Source organism: Ambystoma mexicanum, chromosome 5p (assembly GCF_040938575.1).
Source record: "Ambystoma mexicanum isolate Mex_15411 chromosome 5p, UKY_AmexF1_1, whole genome shotgun sequence".
In the NCBI taxonomy this organism is placed as follows: domain Eukaryota; kingdom Metazoa; phylum Chordata; class Amphibia; order Caudata; family Ambystomatidae; genus Ambystoma; species Ambystoma mexicanum.
The window spans coordinates 166,797,863-166,817,080 of NC_090930.1; positions in this window are offsets into that span (position 1 = coordinate 166,797,863).

A 19,218-nucleotide genomic window follows, 5' to 3' on the forward strand; every position below is an offset into this window, starting at 1 on the left:
TACAAGGTTGTTTGTTTTCATGTACGTTGCCAGATTGTCTAGCTGCCGTGGAGGCCTATAGGAGTCTGATCTAATAGGATCATGTCGTCCGCATAAAGAATGCGCAAGACTGGTGAGTCACCTATTTTAGGAGGAAACGCTCGGGTCATTTTCTCTGAATCCTTATAGTCCCCCAAGAAAGCCACAAACAGTGCTGGTGCAAGTGGACATCCCTGCTTGACCCCTCGTTCTGATGATATTTCGTCGGACAGGAGACATTGTCGATTTAGGCGAACACGTAGTGATGTGTTCGTGTGCAGAGCCATTATAGGGTCCAGTATTTTCTCTGGGTATTTCCAGGCTTTTAGTTTGTTCCACAGGATGCCTCTGTCAACTTTATCAAAAGCCTGCGACAGGTCGACGAAAGCCAAGAATACAGTTGGAGCCCCCTGTTTGACCTTTGATTTTAATATGTTTAGCAGGTGGATGTTCACTGCAGTGCTTCCGTTTTTTGAAATCCCATCTGAAAGGGGTCTGCACATGGCGATGTTCTGGCCCATTTTTGGAAAGGGTGTAGAAGCAGGGTTGCAAAACATTTTCCAATGATATCCAATAGGGCTATAGGTCGGTAGTTTGTCGGGTCCTCTCTGTTACCCCTCTTGAAAATTGGTACCACGACAGCTTGTGTCCATGAAGTAGGAATTTGTCTGGTTTTTCTACACTGAGTGAAAATGAGACTGATGAAGTTTGTCATTCCTCAATATATGCTTTTAAGTCAATATTCTTTAGCCCGTCTGGGCCCGGGCCCCTCAATGTTTTAAGTCTTCTTATTACTTCCCTAATGTTATCTTTGAAAGACAGGTTAATCCAGGGGAAATCTGTGTTTCTCGGCACGATTGCCCAGCCGTTCTGTGGAGCTGCAAAGAGTTCCGAAAATAACTTTGCCCACGCTGCTTCTGGGACTGAGTTGGCAAGTTGGGTGTTGAGAATGGAGTTCATTTTGTTGATTAAAGACCAGAGGTCTCCAGATCCTTTTGTACTCAGAGTTCTTAGCATCGTTTCTGCGTCGTTTTGATAGAGGATGTATGTATACCTTCTTATCCATGCTTTATAGATCTTAGTTTCATTTTTCCAAGTCGGCCATGCCAATTCTGTGTTCTTGGCAATGGCGGCTTTCTTCAATTTCCTCAGCGATCTTTTTTTTTCCACCACTGCTTGGTTGTAGGCATGATTTGTTTTTGTGGTTGGTTTATTGCCTCTTTTGGTCTCCACGCTGTATTTGACTAGTAGCGGAAGGTAGTTTTGTCTTTCTGATGTTATGGAGGATTGAGGGTTAGGGACTTCACTGGTGTATTTATCTGTACGTTCTTTGATATTTGCACCAGTCCGGCATAGTTGTGCTTGTTGGTTATTGGCCACTACCAGTGATTTGTAGAGTTTGTTTAGCTGGGCGGTCAACACCCATGACATAGATAAAAGGTTGTGGTCACTCGCGTCTGTTCTTTTGACGTTAAACGTTTCGATGTAGAGAAGCAGGGCACAGGAGACGAAGATGTAATCCAGGGTCGCTTTGGAGTTGTTCCGCTCCCATGTTGATATTAGAGTCTTCCATTCTTTCAGCCACGCAACATTATGGTAGTTACTTGAGGTCATTAGGTTGAGCCATGCCACTCCGCGTTCTTCAGGAGAAGAAAGTGTAGAGGGGTTGTTGTCGTGTGCTGTAGGGTTCAAGCATTTGGCGTTCATATCTCCACATATAATCGTGCATGTGGTGCTCAAGTCGATGGTAATATGGTGTCACGACCACAGGCCAGTCTAGCGGTAAGGATCACTGTAGCTCTAGAAGGGTTAATCCAGTTATTAGTAAAGTGCACTGAGGCAGTCTAATAGATTCCCCTTGAGTTATTAGGATTGCCTGTTTCCTTGCAATGGCCGCAGCTTAGTGCCATAGAGAGACTAGCATCACCGGTCTAGTCTTTCTCAGTGTATCCCTATATTAAGCGAACTCTCCTGAGACGCGCGCTTCGCGTTGCTGACTGAAGTTCAGTACTGACGCTTACCGCGGTCTCTCCAGGATTTCCTCTCAGCAGTTCCCTTTTCATTGCCCGCTGCCCGTGCCCTTGCCAAAGCGTATTCCTGTCCTTCCTTAGCCCCGTTTTGTAGTTTCCCTTTCTATTTATGTATTTCCTCATTTCCCCATTCTGTCACAGAATGTTCGTTTCTCCTCAGTGAACTACGAGGAAATTCCACGCACCCGCAAGTATTCCTCAGAATTGTTTGTTGTTTGATACAGTTCTATTTGGTCATGTGCACGTTGTATTCATGCCGCTGTGCAGAGGAGTATTTCGAATTTAGTTTGGTATTTCAATGACCGTAACGCATGTTGTTGTTGATGCTTAACGTTACTGTGGTGTCAGGGTTGCCTTCAAAGAAGCACGCATTCACAGGGCTTTGAGTGCTGCGTCATATTTGTCAAATCCACACTCGTATTTCTGTCAAGTGAATTAACTTGTAACTGTGAGGTACTGTATTAGCCTTGTTGTTGCAATTTTGAGAGACAGTTTTTTCTCCTCAGCCTAGTTTACAGAAATCATTTCAGTACTTCCCAGAGTGATAGCATATTTAGTTTTCTGAGGCATTTTATTAGTTTTATTGTGACTATTTATACCCGCTGGTCATTTAGGGTTTCCCCTTAGTCACTGACAGAGCTCATAGGTATTTAGGCTAAGTAAAAGAGAGGAAGTTTCAGATTGTTCTTTTCAATTACATCATTTTAAGAATCCATTCTCCCTAGTCACATAAGCCCCCATATTGTTGTTGCGGAATCCATTGTTTCAACATTCTTCAGAACTAGCGCCCCTGTGTTAAGAAGGAGGATGGAGAGCTCACCCAAATAAATAATCAGGTGAGCTGGAAAAGACTTGTTTTCTGCAATTATTTATTTCTTGGGGTTGAGTAGAGAGTATCATTAGGTTTTCATGTTAAGGGAAGTTTTGTTTGTTGTCTCCACAGAAATTCTCTGCTCCTAAAGGAGAAGGTATTATTCGGGTCTTCAAGGGCGTTCCCGCAGAGTCAAGGTAAGCGTTACAGAACGCAAAGCCATTTTTTGATTTCACTCTGCCTGAGCGCCATGGAGACTCCTGAAGTAGATCAACTAGCTCAGTTATTAGGGGAATTAAGAGCAGAGGTCCATGCCGCTTGCTCAGAGACCAGTGCACTGCGCAGGGAGCTAGTAGTTAACAGGGATCGTACTGAAGAATTAGCATGCCAACTCTTGAAGACACAGGCTGGTCAAGTTCCCTTGCCCACAATCCTCCGTAAGGTATTGCAGAATTCATGGACCTGACTATCCAATTAGATCAGCGTTTACAAGATCGTCGAATGGATCGTTCCCGCTCCGAGAACAGAACCTACTATGTTCGCCAGAAGGAAAATCCAATTAGAATTGGAACTGAGAGTACCACCGAGCCAATGCAACTAGGGGTTGTCAGAGGGCTGATTTCACAGGCAGAAAGGGACAAGAGACGCCAACAACAATTGTGTCTCTACTGTGGTAGGCCTGGTCATTTCCTCAAGGTTTGTCCAGTTAAACCATCACAGAAACCCATTGGAGGTGTCAACCAAGAAAAGAAAGATCAAGTTTCGGAAAACTCCTGCGCCCGACAAGTTTAGAGGTCAGCTTGTCGAGCATGGAAAAAGGTTTTGTGACCTCACACTTTGTAATTCCTATAATCCTATGTAGTCAAGAACAGCCCTCAAAGGTGCATGCTGTACAAGCTTACGTTGATTGCGGGGCAGTCGGTAACTACATGGATTTGAAGCTGGCATCCAAGATGGGTTTTCCCCTTGTGGACAAGTATGAAGCCGAAAATGTATCTGCAGTCGACGGTACCCCTTTAGCTTCTGGCCCAGTCACACAACGCACGGAGAATCTCACCATGATTTGCCAGGAGAGATATAGAGAGAGGATTACGTTTGACCTTATAAGTGCTCCACAATTTCAGATCATGCTTGGTATGCGCTGGCTCGAGAAACACAACCCAACCATTGATTGGCGATCTAGATCTTTGACCTTTGCTGCTGAATGTGACGAATGTTGCTGTTTAAAGAATAATCTGGAGAGTTCTGATCCTGACAAGAAAATTGCCAACTCTACACTTGGCTTGATTGGTGTCTTACCACCCGAGTATAAGGAATTTCAGGAGGTCTTTGAAGAAGGGTTGGCGGAGGTCCTTCCCCCACACCCGCCTTACGATTGTCAGATCGATCTTCTCCCAGGGGGACAAATCCCTTGTAATAGAATGTATTCATTAACTGAGAAGGAGGATGTTCATCTGAAAAAATATTTAGACCAGTATTTATCTAATGGCTTCATCCGACCCTCTAAGTCTCCTGCTGCCTCTCCTTTATTTTTTGTACCGAAGAAAGAAGGGGCTCTCAGGACCTGTATTGATTACCATGCCTTAAATCAAATTACTGTAAAGAATCGTTACCCCATTCCTCTCATCTCCAATTTGTTAGATCAAATTAAAGGAGCGCAGATTTTTACTAAGTTAGATCTCCGAGGCGCTTACCACCTAATTCGAATAAAAGAGGGTGATGAATGGAAGACTGCTTTTCGCACAAAATATGGCCTGTTTGAGTACCAATTGATGCCTTTTGGATTATGCAATGCACCGGCCGCATTTCAATGCTTTATGAATGATGTCTTAAGAGATCTACTGGATATTTGCGCCGTGGTTTACATTGATGACCTATTAATTTTCTCAGCAGATCCCCAGGAACATGTAAGGCATGTTACCGCAGTTCTCCAGAAACTGCGTGAAAATTCACTTTTTTGTCAAATTGGAGAAATGTTCATTTCATGTCCAAGAAGTGGAATTCTTGGGTTTTGTATTATCATCTCAAGGAGTCAAGATGGACATTCAGAAGGTGGATGCTATACTCACTTGGCCAGCTCCTACGTCAGTAAAAGGTGTTCAAAGTTTTTTGGGCTTTGCAAATTTCTATCGACGGTTTGTGGGAAACTTCTCAAAACTGGTACACCCCATCAGTTCACTGCTCAGAAAGAATAAAAAGTTTGAAGGGACTAAGGAGGCCAATGTTGCCTTTGAGTGTTTAAAAGTCAAATTTACTCAGGCTCCAGTATTACGACACCCTCAACCTGATTTACCCTGCATAGTGGAAACTGATGCCTCTAATGTGGCGATGGGTGCTGTATTGTCAAAACGCAATCCAGAGACTCAGGTATTACACCCAGTGGCATTCTGGTCAAAGAAATTCTCCACTGCAGAACGTAATTATACTGTCACCGATAAGGAGTTGTTGGCAATCAAGTGTGCGTTAAAGGAATGGAGACACTATCTGTTAGGGGCTCAACACACAATTACCATTCTCACAGACCACAGAAATTTACAATATCTACGTTCTGTCAAGGCACAATCTGCTCGACAATTGAGATGGGCTCTGTTTTTCGCAGAATACGATTTCATCATTACCTTTCGTCCAGGAGTGCGTAATGGAAAGGCTGACGTGTTGTCTCGAATTGGCAAAGGAGAGGATGCCTTTATTCCCCCAAGTCCCACTAATGTCATCGCAGGAGAGAGAGTTTTGGGACTGGTTCACGTTATGGACCCATTTTACGAAGACCTGCAGAATGAAGTGAGGAAAACCTTGACTCTAGAAGAATTGCGAACATGGGTTGATTGAGGAAGTCAATTCAGCATCCAGGAGGGAATGCCGTACTACCAAGATCGTCTATATTTACCTACTGAGGCGATTAGAAATCAAGTAATTTCAAATTACCACAGCTCCTTCATTGAGGGTCATCCTGGGATAACCAAGATGTTGTAAAAGATTAAAAGACATTATTGGTGGCCTACTTGGCGTAAGGATGTTACCCGTTTTATCCAGACCTGTGGAAACTGTGCACAAAATAAGAACTCCAAGAAAAGGCCAGCAGGTCTCCTTCAACCCTTGAATGTTCCGCCAAGCCCGTGGCATATCTTATCCATGGATTTCATCACAGACCTTCCTCCTTGTGAGGGTTACGACACAATTTTGGTGATTGTAGATTTATTTTCTAAAATGGCTCATTTCATAGCATTACAAGGAATTCCAAATGCTTCGGAATTAGCTAAAACCTTTTTGGAAAATATTGTAAAATTGCACGGTTTTCCTTCCAATGTAATTTCCGACAGAGGTAGTCAATTTGTTTCAAGGTTCTGGAGGAAATGCTGTGCTTTAGCCAGGATTGATGTGCGACTATCCACGAGTTATCACCCACAGACAGATGGTCAAACAGAGCGCACCAAACATTGGAGCAGTATTTGCGTTGTATGCTTCACCAGACCGATGACTCCTGACTGGACATTTTGTGGGTGGCAGAATATGCCTACAACAACTCAATTCATTCATCTACTGGACTCACGCCTTTTTACACTCTTCATGGTCGGCATCCTCGAACACCTGCATTCGATCCTCCAGCTCCATTAGAGATGCCGGCAGTCAAGACCCTTCATGACCATATCTTAACAGCAACAAGTAAAGCTCCAACCAGTTTAGCTTCAGCAAAGGATTTGCAAAAGAAATTTGCTGATCGACATCAAAGTGATGCCCCAAGATTTCAAGTGGTTGATTCTGTCTGGTTGTCTTCCCGAAACTTGGCTCTGAACGGTTCAAGAAGTTTCTTCCCAGGTTTTTGGGCCCCTTTACCATCAAGGCTATAATTAACCCAGTGGCTATGAGATTGACTCTCCCAAGAAAGATGCAAATCCATCCAGTTTTTCATGTCTCCCTTTTGAAACCAGTTGAACCAGAAACTCGTCTATCTCAGTACCAACTCCAGTAGAAATCGAGGAGGATCAGCCAGAATTCGAATTAAGGGAAATTTTGGATTCCAAAATGGTGAGGCGCAAGTTATATTACCTGGTCGATTGGAAAGGGTATGGCCCGTTAGATAGATCTTGGGAACCAGTGGAGAACATTCATGCTCCTAGATTGTTAAGGAAATTCCATCGAAACTCCCCAACCAAACATGGAGGAGGGTCCTTGAGGGGGAGTACTGTCACGACCACAGGCTAGTCTAGGGGTAAGGATCACTGTAGCTCTAGAAGGGTTAATCCAGTTATTAGTAAAGTGCACTGAGGCAGCCTAATAGATTCACCTTGAGTTATTAGGATTGCCTGTTTCCTTGTAATGGCCGCAACTTAGTGCCATAGAAAGACTAGCATCACCGATCTAGTCTTTCTCAGTGTATCCCTATATTAAGCGAACTCTCCTGAGACGCGCGCTTTGCATTGTTGACTGAAGTTCAGTACTGACACTTACCGCGGTCTCTCCAAGATTTCCTCTCAGCAGTTCCCTTTTCATTGCCCGCTGCCCGTGCCCTTGCCAAAGCGTATTCTTGTCCTTCCTTAGCCCCGTTTTGTAGTTTCCCTTTCTATTTATGTATTTCCTCATTTCCCTGTTCTGCCACGGAATGTTCGTTTCTCCTCAGTGAACTACGAGGAAATTCCACGCACCCGCAAGTATTCCTCAGAATTGTTTGTTGTTTGACACAGTTCTATTTGGTCATGTGCACATTGTATTCATGCCGCCGTGCAGAGGAGTATTTCGAATTTAGTTTGGTATTTTAATGAGGGTAACGCATGTTGTTGTTGTTGCTTAACGTTACCGTGGTGTCAGGGTTGCCTTCAAAGAAGCACGCATTCACAGGGCTTTAAGTGCTATGTCATATTTGTCAAAGCCACACTCATATTTCTGTCAAGTGAATTAACTTGTATCTGTGAGGTACTGTATTAGCCTTGTTGTTGCAATTTTGAGAGACCGTTTTTTCTCCTCAGCCTAGTTTACAGAAATCATTTCAGTACTTCCTGGAGTGATAGCATATTTAGTTTTCTGAGGCATTTTATTAGTTTTATTATGACTATTTATACCCGCAGGTCATTTAGGGTTTCCCTTAGTCACTGACACAGCTCATAGGTATTTAGGCTTAGTAAAAGAGAGGAAGTTTCAGATTGTTCTTTTCAATTACATCATTTTAAGAATCCATTCTCCCTAGTCACGTAGGCCCCCATATTGTTGTTGCGGAATCCATTGTATCAACATTCTTCAGAACTAGCGCCCCTGTGTTAAGAAGCAGGATGGAGAGCTCACCCAAATAAATAATCAGGTGAGCTGGAAAAGACTTGTTTTCTGCAATTATTTATTTCTTGGGGTTGAGTAGAGAGTATCATTAGGTTTTCATGTTAAGGGAAGTTTTGTTTGTTGTCTCCACAGATATTCTCTGCTCCTAAAGGAGAAGGTATTATTCGGGTCTTCAAGGGTGTTCCCGCAGAGTCAAGGTAAGCGTTACACGTGGTCAATAAAATCCACCACCGAGCTGCAGAAGTGTGTTATGGTAGTTTTCTGGGGGTTCCAATAGACGTTCACGATGGCTAAGTTAGTCGTTGTCCATAGCTTCGAAGTGTGTGAGAGATGTTTCCAGTGAGTGAGGACTGCCAGGATGCCATATGATTCTACGATCTTCTCGACAATCTCTATCCCCGATCCCAGACGAACCGCCAGTAGTAGACCCGAGGACCAATGGCCCAAAGGCCCTTTTTCTGCTGGTGATGTCTCGATAGAGAAACCATCGAGAGATGGTTTCTCCAAAATCCACGTCTCTTGTAGACATAGAATGTCGAATTCTCCCAGGTCTTGACTTTCTGGATTAGTTAAATGTCTGTGTCCTCTTGTGTTCCATGCGATTTTTTGTGGTGGTTTTCACCTGCCGGTTGTGGTAGTTGCTATCTGCCGGTACTTGGATTAAGCGCTGCTTTCAGCCATTTCCATGGCCCGCTTGGGAGTCTTTTTTCGCCCTGGAGTGCCGTTATTTGTCTCGGTGATCCATTTTTTTCGAATCGTCTGCTTTCTCTTGGTTTGTCGGTCCCATCGTTTTGCAGATCTCTTTCCTTGTCGCTCCTTATGCATTGTCTGCCATACGGCTTGTCAAATCTGGGACCGTTAGTTCTTTCTTGTACCTGTTTGTTAACTACTCGGCCAATTTGAGGTATCCGTCTTTCTTGGAAATGTCTGGAGGGTCTTTGTTGATAGTTGTCCCCGGAGGACCTCTTCGTCTCGTATCTCTGAGAGTTGTACAGTTCTTTGGTTTTGGTGACATAGTGCTGCCTGTTTGTCTTTCTGATAGCAGATTTTGTTGCCCGTTGTTGATCGTGGAGCTCATTGATTTCTGAGAGTATGAAGCCTGCTAGCTTTAGCTCTTTCAATACTTCCTGACTGACATCTTGTATGGGTGCTGTTTTGATATGCAGGTAAGCTTTTGCTTTATTGTCTATGTGGTATGGCTCGATTAGCGTGAAATCTTCTGTTTTTAGTCCTTGCAGTGTGTCTATTTTGTTCAGTATTCTCAACACAGACTTTCAGTTTAGCACTATGTATCTGTCTTTAGAGGATGCTTGCTCTAATTTGAATACACGGGTCATAGCGGCAAAGGTAGACCGACTGCCGGCTTATTAGTTGCGGTGAAAGTAAGCAAGGGTTTTAAAATCTCTCCCTGGCGTGCACCAAATAAATATATACAATTGGTTAAAATTTCCTTTCAGAAGCACACATATGCCCTCATTAATGTGTACAGAAACCCTGTAGGCATTACTGATGAAAATTTCTATATAGCCTTGTCGTCTCTTTTTGAATTGATTTCTGTTCAGGGTAATATATCTGGAACTCTTGTAATGGGTGATTTAAACTTTACATGCGTTGAACATAACCCAACGAGTAAAAATCGCAATGGTGTACGGTGGATGTCTTTCATGAAAGATCTAGACTTAAAAATGGCAAATGGCACAATTATAGGAGATATCCCCTCAATGAACACCTGGGAGCGAGGCAATTCGCAATCTACAATTGACTATGTATTTATATCTAACACCATTTTTGAGAATGCCTCTAAATTTGTTGTCGTTAAACAAACAACCAGCGATCACCATTTGTTAGCTCTATCTTGGTCGGTCTCTGCACCAAATAGCCCAAAAAATGCACGTTATTATAAACAAAATTTGACACTAAATAATGGTAAAAACCGATTCAAGTGGTCCACGAACAAATTGTTGGCTTTTAACGAAGCAATTTTATTAAATAATCAAAGAGCACAAGGGGCTACGTCTTATATAGATGTTTTAAGCACCTTTGCAAATATCCAGCCCGTTTCTAATAGACCCCTGAGAAGTCATGCTCATGGGTTTGATATGGCTCTCCATGAGAGAAAAAAAGCCCATCGTAAAGAGATCAGAAAACTTCGGAAATTACCATTACCTGAACAAATTAAAGCGGTCAGGTCCGTCAATACAAAATATCGCAATTGGGTACGATCAAGGAAAGCGATACTATACCAAATAGATAGTGAAGAGTTTTTACAAACATGCTGTAATAAAAACTCTGGTTTGATCTGGGCACTGCTAAATAAATGTGGCACAGTTCCTCAAGCGCATTTCCAACTTAATGGTGTTCATGAAGCTGTGTGGATTAAACACTTTAACACTTTATATGAGGATCCCAAGATGGGTAGCTACATTTATAATGGTAGTGCCTCAAGATGTTGGGAGCTGCAATGCTCTGAAACTACCATTTTGTCCCTCATTAAAACAGCATCCTCGTCAAGAGCAGCAGGCCCTGACGGACTCAACAACTGGATGTTCAAACAAAATATAAATGAATGGGCCTTAATCCTTAACAATGCATTTCATCACATTTTACAAACTAAATGTTTACCAGATTCTTGGCGTTCGTCCGTAATCATCCCGATTTATAAGAAGGGTGATCGCTTAGACGCTAAAAGCTATCGTCCGATTGCGTTATTGGATGCTCCTGGGAAGTTGTTTACCAAGTTAGTATTAAGAGATTTTAATCTCTGGACATCTGCAGCCTGTCAATGTGACCCAGCCCAAACTGGTTTTGTTGCTGGTTTGGGTACTAGTGTTAATTTGCTTACTTTAAACGCTATCCGACAACAAGCTCAGTGTAAGAGACAGCCTACATACTTTGCATTTGTGGATTTACATTCCGCCTTTGATTCGGTTTCAAGACCTAAACATATTAACAAGCTAATCAAAGCGGAGTGTCCCTCCACTCTTATAGACATAATCTTTGCATTACATTCCAAAACTAAGATCTTTGTAAGATTAAATACTGAAGGTCTTCTATCATCCCCTGTTTATACGTATAGAGGGTTAAAACAGGGATGTAGCCTAGCGTCAGCCTTGTTTAACTTTTTTATTAATGACGTTCGTTGGATTTTTACTAAAATCGTGGCTGACTCCCCCATGCTAAATGGTATTAAAATTAGTGCATTATGGTATGCAGATGATCTTGTTCTAGTGTCAAAAACATCTAGTGGCCTTCGTAATCTTCTGTCAGCACTTTGCAGCTATTTCAAAGAAAATGAATTACTTGTAAATACTGCCAAAACACAGATTGTTACGTTTATCCCTAAAGGTTCACGCAAGCATTTGTTAAAGTGGCAAATTGAGACAATCCCCATAAAGATAGTTTTAAATTATGTTTATCTGGGAGTTATTTTTGATGGTTGTCCTACACTACACTCACAGCTGAATAAAATTAAACAGAAGCTAACTATGGCAATTTGTCAGACCCGAATAATTATATCCAAGTATGGCAAATTTACACTTAAAGCAGCCATTTTGTTTTGGAATCAAAATGTTGTTTCAATTATTCGTTATGGTATGGAAACGCAAATCTTACCAATTGGATTTCTTAATCACTTAGAATCCAAATTTTGGCGAGCCATTTTGCATTTACCGCAATGCATTCCTGGAGCGATGATGCGTTATGAATTAGGCTTAATCTCATTAAGTGCCCAACATAATTGGCGCTTATGCGCTCTATTTCGTAAATGCTTGCTTTCCACTCAGGATAATTCTGCCTTGTCGGCTATCTCTAGTTACATATTAACCTCAGCAGAAATGTTTCCGAAACAGTGGTCCTCAAATGTTCTCTCTATTATGGTAAAGGCCGATATTTCATTGACCCTTTTATTAGATCAGCCAGAGAGAGCAAAGAAGAAAGTCCATATGATGGACTGGATCGAGACTCGAGTAAAGTGTTTAACCTATAGAGATTTTGATCCTACAATATTTGGACCCAAAGCTTATAAAGTCATCCCTTCGTATTTGTGCCTGTCTCCTTCTTCTGCTATTAGATATGACATCCTAAGGCTGCGATTTAATATCTGGCCCACTAGGGAAATTAAAGTAAGAAGGAAACAAATTTCATCAGATTTAAAATGGTGTAGGTTTTGTCAAAACACAACAACTGTTGAAACCTTGCAACATTTATTATTAGAGTGCACAGCCCCTAAACTTTTGAGTTTACGAAATATACACTTTTCTAGATATTTTGGGTATTTTGCACAAATAGATCCAAGCAATAGATGGATCGCTCTGGCTGCATCTGAATGTATGGGTATAAGGATTGCTACTATCAATTTTTTAAAAGCTCTAAATCTGGAATGATTGATATACATTATGTAAGCCAACACTTTTAAATTGTGAAATTTGACTTGGAAGATGGTTGTAATTGTAATTGTAAATGCTTGTTTTATTGATTCATTGCTTTTACTCTTGAAAGAATGGATTTTTTGTAATATGTATAAAATTGAAAAAGTTGTTGTAATACAACTCTAATCAATAAAAAAAAAAAAAAAAAAAAAAAGAATACACGGGTCTTGTTTATATGGCACTCGTCAGGGTTTGTCCTTGTCGAGCGTGTTAGAGACGTTTGAGTTCCTTTAGGTGACTGGAGCTTCCGATCTTGGATCATTGCTGGCGAGTTGTTGGTATCAATAGATCTGCCTTGTGTTTTTAAGGGACGAGCAGACAGTAGTTGTTCACGTCTGCTGTTCCTATTGCATTGCTTCAGTTTTTCCTTTAACAGAGTTTCCGACGGTACTTGGTTTGGCATCATCACTGTGGATCTTGAGCTGTTGCGGCCAGCTGCAGAGGTAGTGTTTGAGCAAGTCAGTTCTGAAGCTTTGTTTACTTTGATCTCTGGGTCTAGATGCTGGGTTAAATCCAATTGGGAGCTCGAGGCTAGGAAATCTGCCGCAGTTCTTGGTGATTTGGTAAGGTCCAAAATCATGGGGGGGTTTGAGGCAGCTGCTTGATGCCCCTCCGCCGGGGACCCTAATCAATGAGTCGAGGTTTTGGCTGGTAGATGAGCTGCGTGGGGGCGGGTTTTGGATTTTGTTGTTTGTCTGTAGCTGATAGTCGTAGAGCAATGTTCTGTTTTGAGGAAGAATCTAGGTTTCCCGTTGGCTGGATTATCACTGAGCTGCCGTCAGATGAGGGGCATGTTTCTCTTGAAGGTTTCGTTGGTTGTTTGCTAAAGATTGGTGCAAGTCCCACACTGTGCCTATCTTGCATAGTCTGTGTGGTTTTTTCAAGGCCCACTCGAGTTACCTGACCGGTTGATGATTTTTCCTTCAGTTTGACTTCTAGAGAAGCAAGCTTTGATTCCCATGTTGCTTGTAGATTGTCGTTTTTCAAATCTATTTCCGTTATGTAGCCTTCTATGAATGTCAATTTTGATTGAATTGCTGCTAACATTGTTGTACTGTCTTTGCTAGATTCGTTGATAGTTTGTTTCGTAAAGCTTACAGAATGGCGCCATGGCAATTGTTATTGCTGACATTATTGTTGTCATATCAAGTCTCTTGTTTGGTGATTCTTTTTGTGGTTCACCAGGTAATTCGCTCAGTCTTCTGCTTTTAAGCGGAGTTACCGGGAGCTCTGTGCGTTGCTGGAGTATTGCGCCACATTTTTTCGCTCAAACTGTTGTCATCTCTCACTGACATTTGTGTCGGGGATGATGTCATAGGTCCTGCCTTGTCCTGTTTTTGCGGTATCAGTTCGTTGGTAATTTCGGCTGATATATTTGGCAGTTCAAGCCGAGGGAGGTGTACTTTCGCCCACGATTGCTGGCTCATCTCTCTCCCCGTAGGGCATTCATTATGGGACATTTGTCTGGATGAAATCGTGGGCTCTTTTTCTGGATTATTTGCCGCCATGGGGGAGAGATGTAATTGCCTCTTTTGTGTTGCACCCAACTGATGGGCCTTGGTCCACCTGTGGTGTCTCAGCTTGCCCCTCACTGGCAATCTAATTGCACTGTTGACCGAATCAGATGACATTGACAGAGCCTGGCACTTACCAGGAGGTTTGCTTGTTTTTCTGAGTTTTGCCACTGGTTGCGCTTCGTCTAGTGCCTCCAGAATTTCTGCATCGGATAGTTCAGTTTCTGTATCCAACTTCCATTGCACTGTTTTTTAAAGAAGTTGATCAGTGCGGTTGATAGTATAGGGGTCGGTAGCAGGATTTTCACAGGATCTGTTTTTTTTATTCGATGTTTGTTGATTTGTCTGGTGCGCTTGGCGCCCAGTATTTTTTTCTTTATTTCCATTCTTTTTTGTGCCTTTGATATCTGTGTTTTCCAAGTTTTAACCCCCTTGAGCTTTGCCCCTTCCTCTCTTTTTATATGGAATTCTTTTCATATTGGGGGGTTGAGATTTCTTGGTCGTGGGTGCTTCCAGGAGGGGCTTCAACGGGTCTGTAAGTGCATTGTCTCTGATTGCACTCATAGGTCTACCAGTCGCTTTCTGTATGGCAAGGTCGGGATCTTGCTGTGGGTCTGAATGCGGATCCTTGCTGACTGAGATTGGATAATTTGCTGTCTTTTTGTGAATGCGTGAAGTCAGGTCAAGGGTGCTTGTAGACGTCTGGATTACGTCACTTTGATCCTGGTCCTGGTCAGCACTCACATGTATCAGGGCCGTGATATTAGAAACTCCCATTGTACTCAGTACGGAGTCCGCAAGGGGATCGTTTGTGTTCGGGCTCGGCCTGTTGATCCATTGAAAGGGGGGGTTTGGAGGTGTCAGAGGAAGACTTGCCTTCGGTCTTGCTCCAGTGTGAGGCAGCGGTGTAGATATCTTGCTATTTTCATTTGCCACCGGTTTCTTTTTGCCGTGAGAGCTCTGCGAGACAGAAAAATCATCAGCCTCGAAACTCCTCTGCTCCGCCAGCACAAGGTCCCGGTCAGCCAGTCCTCCGACTGACTCGATCGGTGTACCATTGCCGAAGCGGTGGGCTGGTCGGGCAGGAGGAGTTGAGGAGCCGGCCTCTAGCGACTCGCTCAGGAGCTGACCAAGAGGCTGAGGTGGAAGCTGGTTGGCAGAGGGAGACGGGGATACCAGGGGCCCAATTTTCTCACCTCCTGCAGCGGCTGCGGCAATAGGAGCGGCATTGTGGGGTGGCTCAGGTAAGTCCACTTCTTCGGTTATTCTGTTCGCAGTGTCTTCAGGCCTTCGGCCAGGTGCAATTACCAAAGGTTCTGTGCCCGGACACGGAAAGACTTGTGTAATTTCCGATGTAAGAGAGTGAGTTTGAGTTTGGGGTGCCACCGAAACACTGCAGGCTGAAAGGGTCTTCCCTCGCTTCTGCTTCGATGGGGTTTTCTTTTCTGTTGCACGGCTCCGCAAGCACCGTGAGCCCTGGTCCACTTCAGAGGGTGGCGGCTGGTTTGGCTGATTTGAATTAATATGCTGAGAGTAATCCAAAGTGCAGCTCCTCTGGTCTGACATCTCCGACTACACAGGACTGATATGCAGGGATATTTCTCCTCCGTGAAAGGGACAGTGAGCTAAAGACTTGGTTGAGACTCTCAGAGGGCCATCCACCCAAGAACAGGTCAATGGGCTGTGTTCGTGCTGGTAGAGAGACTCCCAGACCCCCATTTGTTTTGCATATTAAATAATTTTGGGACTCACCCTAAGTTACCAGGGGAATCCAGACATGGACCCCTTGCTCACTGTTCTTAGAGAGGCACAGCTCCACCTCACTGATGAGGCCTGACTAGGCCGAAACACGCGTCTGGGGTTGCTGTTCGTACTCTTGTTCAAAGAAGAGTTGCCTAGCATTTCGGTGCTGGACTGTCCCTGGGCAGGACAAAGACTGATATGCAGGGATATTTCTCCTCTGTGACAGAAACAGTGAGCTAAATACTTGGTTGAGTCTCTCCCAGGGGCCATCCACCCAAGAACAGGTCAATGGGCTGCGTTCATGCTGGTAGAGAGACTCCCAGACCCGCGTTTGTTTTGCATTTTGGAAGATTGTGTGTGAGTGAGAGAGTGATTGAAGGTAGTTTTGGAGAAGGAGATTGAGATTAGGAGACAGACAAAGTGAGAGTGTTTGTGTGTGTCTGTGAGAGAGGGAGAGGCAGAGAGAGAGAGACATAGAGAGTGAGAGCGAGAGAAGGGTAGGTGAGTGGCAGGAAGCTATAGGAGAGTAGAGGCAGGGGTAGTGTTGGTGGCATTGAGATTTTGAGGGAAGGGATACCATTAGTCAGGAAGGAGCTGGAGAGGAGAGATAGGAGGAGGGAGAGCAATATGGCCAAAGATAGGGTGTAGAGAGAGGGTAGGGTACATGAGGGAGATGGAGGGTGGAGACAGGGGAAGGGGGAAAGAACAATAAGACCGGGTGATTGGGTGTGCAGAGAGATAGGGAGTCAGAGAGAGACAGAGAAGAGGGTGGCGATGAGGGCAGACAGGCAAGAGAGAGGAGAGTGAGGGAAATGTTGAGAGATGGGTCATCTGGAAGAAAGGGGCACTAGAACAATCAGACTACTCTTCTAGGTCACAAAGGAAGTCCCTGGAGGAGTCAGAGAGATCCATAGGGCAGGGATAGAGCAGAACGTGAAGATACCTTGGCTCGAGTGAAATGGCACTGCAATACGGCCAGTTGAAGCAGTGGGACTGGGTGAAGGAGGTGGAAGCCCCCCAAAGGTGGAGGGAAAGGTGCACAGGGAAACCACCTCCACTGGTGGCCCAATTGCCCGTTTTTCTGGAAAATTAATTGTGTAGTAGGAACTAAAAAGGTATTGAATTTGTCTTGTGGCTCACTGAGAATCTTGTCACAAGATGGTGGAATATTTAAGCCGTCGAGAATGAGAACTCTGGTCAGCATTGACAAAGTTCACACTTAGTGGAAGTGTGTGCCAGCATTAGACTGCCAGTGATAGAAATTGATTGTATATGAGATATGGCCATCACATGACTCTTCCGAGTTTTTCCAATTTGAGATTGATCATTTTCAGACTGGATTCTCATGGGTGCGGACCTGTTGTGTTATTATAAAATGAAGGAGAATGGTGTTTTCTTTGACTTCTTGATTAGATGCTGGTATGTGAAAGGTGCTTGGGTTGGGTGCTGACCTGGCTCTCCTCGTGTTGGGCTACATGCAGGGGGAGAGTCTGACCCCTCTCTCGCTATGTGTTTTTGTGTTGCCCCGGGGTCATTCTTGCTACTCGTAGCCCTAGCATGTCTTGGGGTTTCCATGCACCGCGGCGCGGATGCCTCTCTACGGTATCTGCATGTTTCTTCTCTCCAGGCTGCCGACCTCCCGAGGAAGAGAACTGCCCCCAGAGAACCCACAGGCAAATCACTTCTCATATTCTGTGTAAAGCCCTCACACCGGCATATGTCCACTTCAGGGAGTTAGATGGGAAACCTTGAATGGAACGGAGCTTTAGATCATATGTCGCCAGGCCAATGGGCTTGTTGGAACAGGTCTTTGGCATTTGAGGAGCTCTGATTCAAAACCAAGCCCAGTAGGGATAGAGCTCCTGAGATAAAGGGTGAGAGCATGAGAGAGAGAGAGCGAGAGAGAGAATGAGATAGAGAGGATGAGAGGGAGAGAGAGCTGGGTAGAGGGAGAGAGAGAGAGAGAGAGAATGAGATAGAGAGGAAGAGAGAGAGAGGATGAGTGAGAGAGAGAGAGAGAGAGAATGAGATAGAGACGATGAGAGGGAGAGAGAGAGGGGTAGAGGGAGAGAGAGAGAGAGAGAATGAGATAGAGAGGATGAGAGGGAGAGAGAGAGGGGTAGAGGGAGAGAGAGAGAGAATGAGATAAAGAGGACGAGAGAGAGAGGATGAGAGAGAGAGAGAGAGAGAGATAGAGAGAGAGAGAGAATGAGATAGAGAGGATGAGAGGGAGAGAGAGAGGGGTAGAGGGAGAGAGAGAGAATGAGATAGAGAGGATGAGAGAGAGAGAGAGAGAATGAGAGAGAGAGTGAGAGAGAGAGAGAGAGAGAGAGAATGAGATAGAGAGGATGAGAGGGAGAGAGAGAGGGGTAGAGGGAGAGAGAGAGAGAATGAGATAGAGAGGATGAGAGAGAGAGAGGATGAGAGAGAGGGTAAGAGAGAGAGAGGATGAGAGAGAGGTAGAGAGAGAGAGAGAGAGAGAGGAAGAGAGAGAGAGAATGAGATAGAGAGGAGGAGAGAGAGAGAGGATGAGAGAGGGAGAGGGAGAGAGAGAGAGAACCGAGATAGAGAGGATGAGAGACAGGGGGAGAGAGAGGGAGAGAGAATGAGATAGAGAGGTTGAGAGAGAGAGAGAGAGAGAGAGAGAGAGGGAGAGAGAGACAGAGAAAGAGGATGAGAGAATGAATTAGAAAGAGAGATGGAGAATACGAAAGAGAAAACAGTGAGAGGAGAGGAATGAAATGTTGTTTGGGATGGGCATTGAGGACTGGTATTCGGATGCCATGACGTGCAAACTGGTTCATATTGCGCTTTTTGCAGCCCGTAAAGCCATCTGCTTGACTGGAAATCTGCAAGGCCGCGCTTCCTGCAGAAATGAAAATCACTGTTGTCCAAAGCATGTGCTGCCGAGCGCTTGTGCTTTCGCAGGACCGCAGGCTCCACAAGTTCCGGGCACTGGCTGACATGTCCATCTAATCTCTAGGCCCGCCTTGTGCGAGGGACTGGCATTATATTGAATCATAGCCAGAGTGCTTAGGTAGGACACACGTTTGGGGAGGGAAGGGCAGTTGCGGGAAAGACGGTTGTTAAGAATTTATAGTTGGAACGCTACAGCTGTGCAATGTGGTCATTATTTGAAACATGCTAGAAAGACAGTGCGAGAAAGAGAGCGATAGAGATAATTGACTGGAAGAAAGACAGAGAGAGATACAAAGAGAGTGAGAGAGAAAGGCAGAAATAGAGATCCTGAGAGAGAATGATAGAACGAGAGAGAGAGTGAGTGAGCGAGAGAGAGAAAGAAATATAAAGATGGTGAAGGAAAGAGAGAGGGAGAGAATAGGAGTGACAGAGAGACAGAGAAGAAGACAAAGATATAGAGAGAGGAAGAGAGAGGCAGAGAGAGGGAA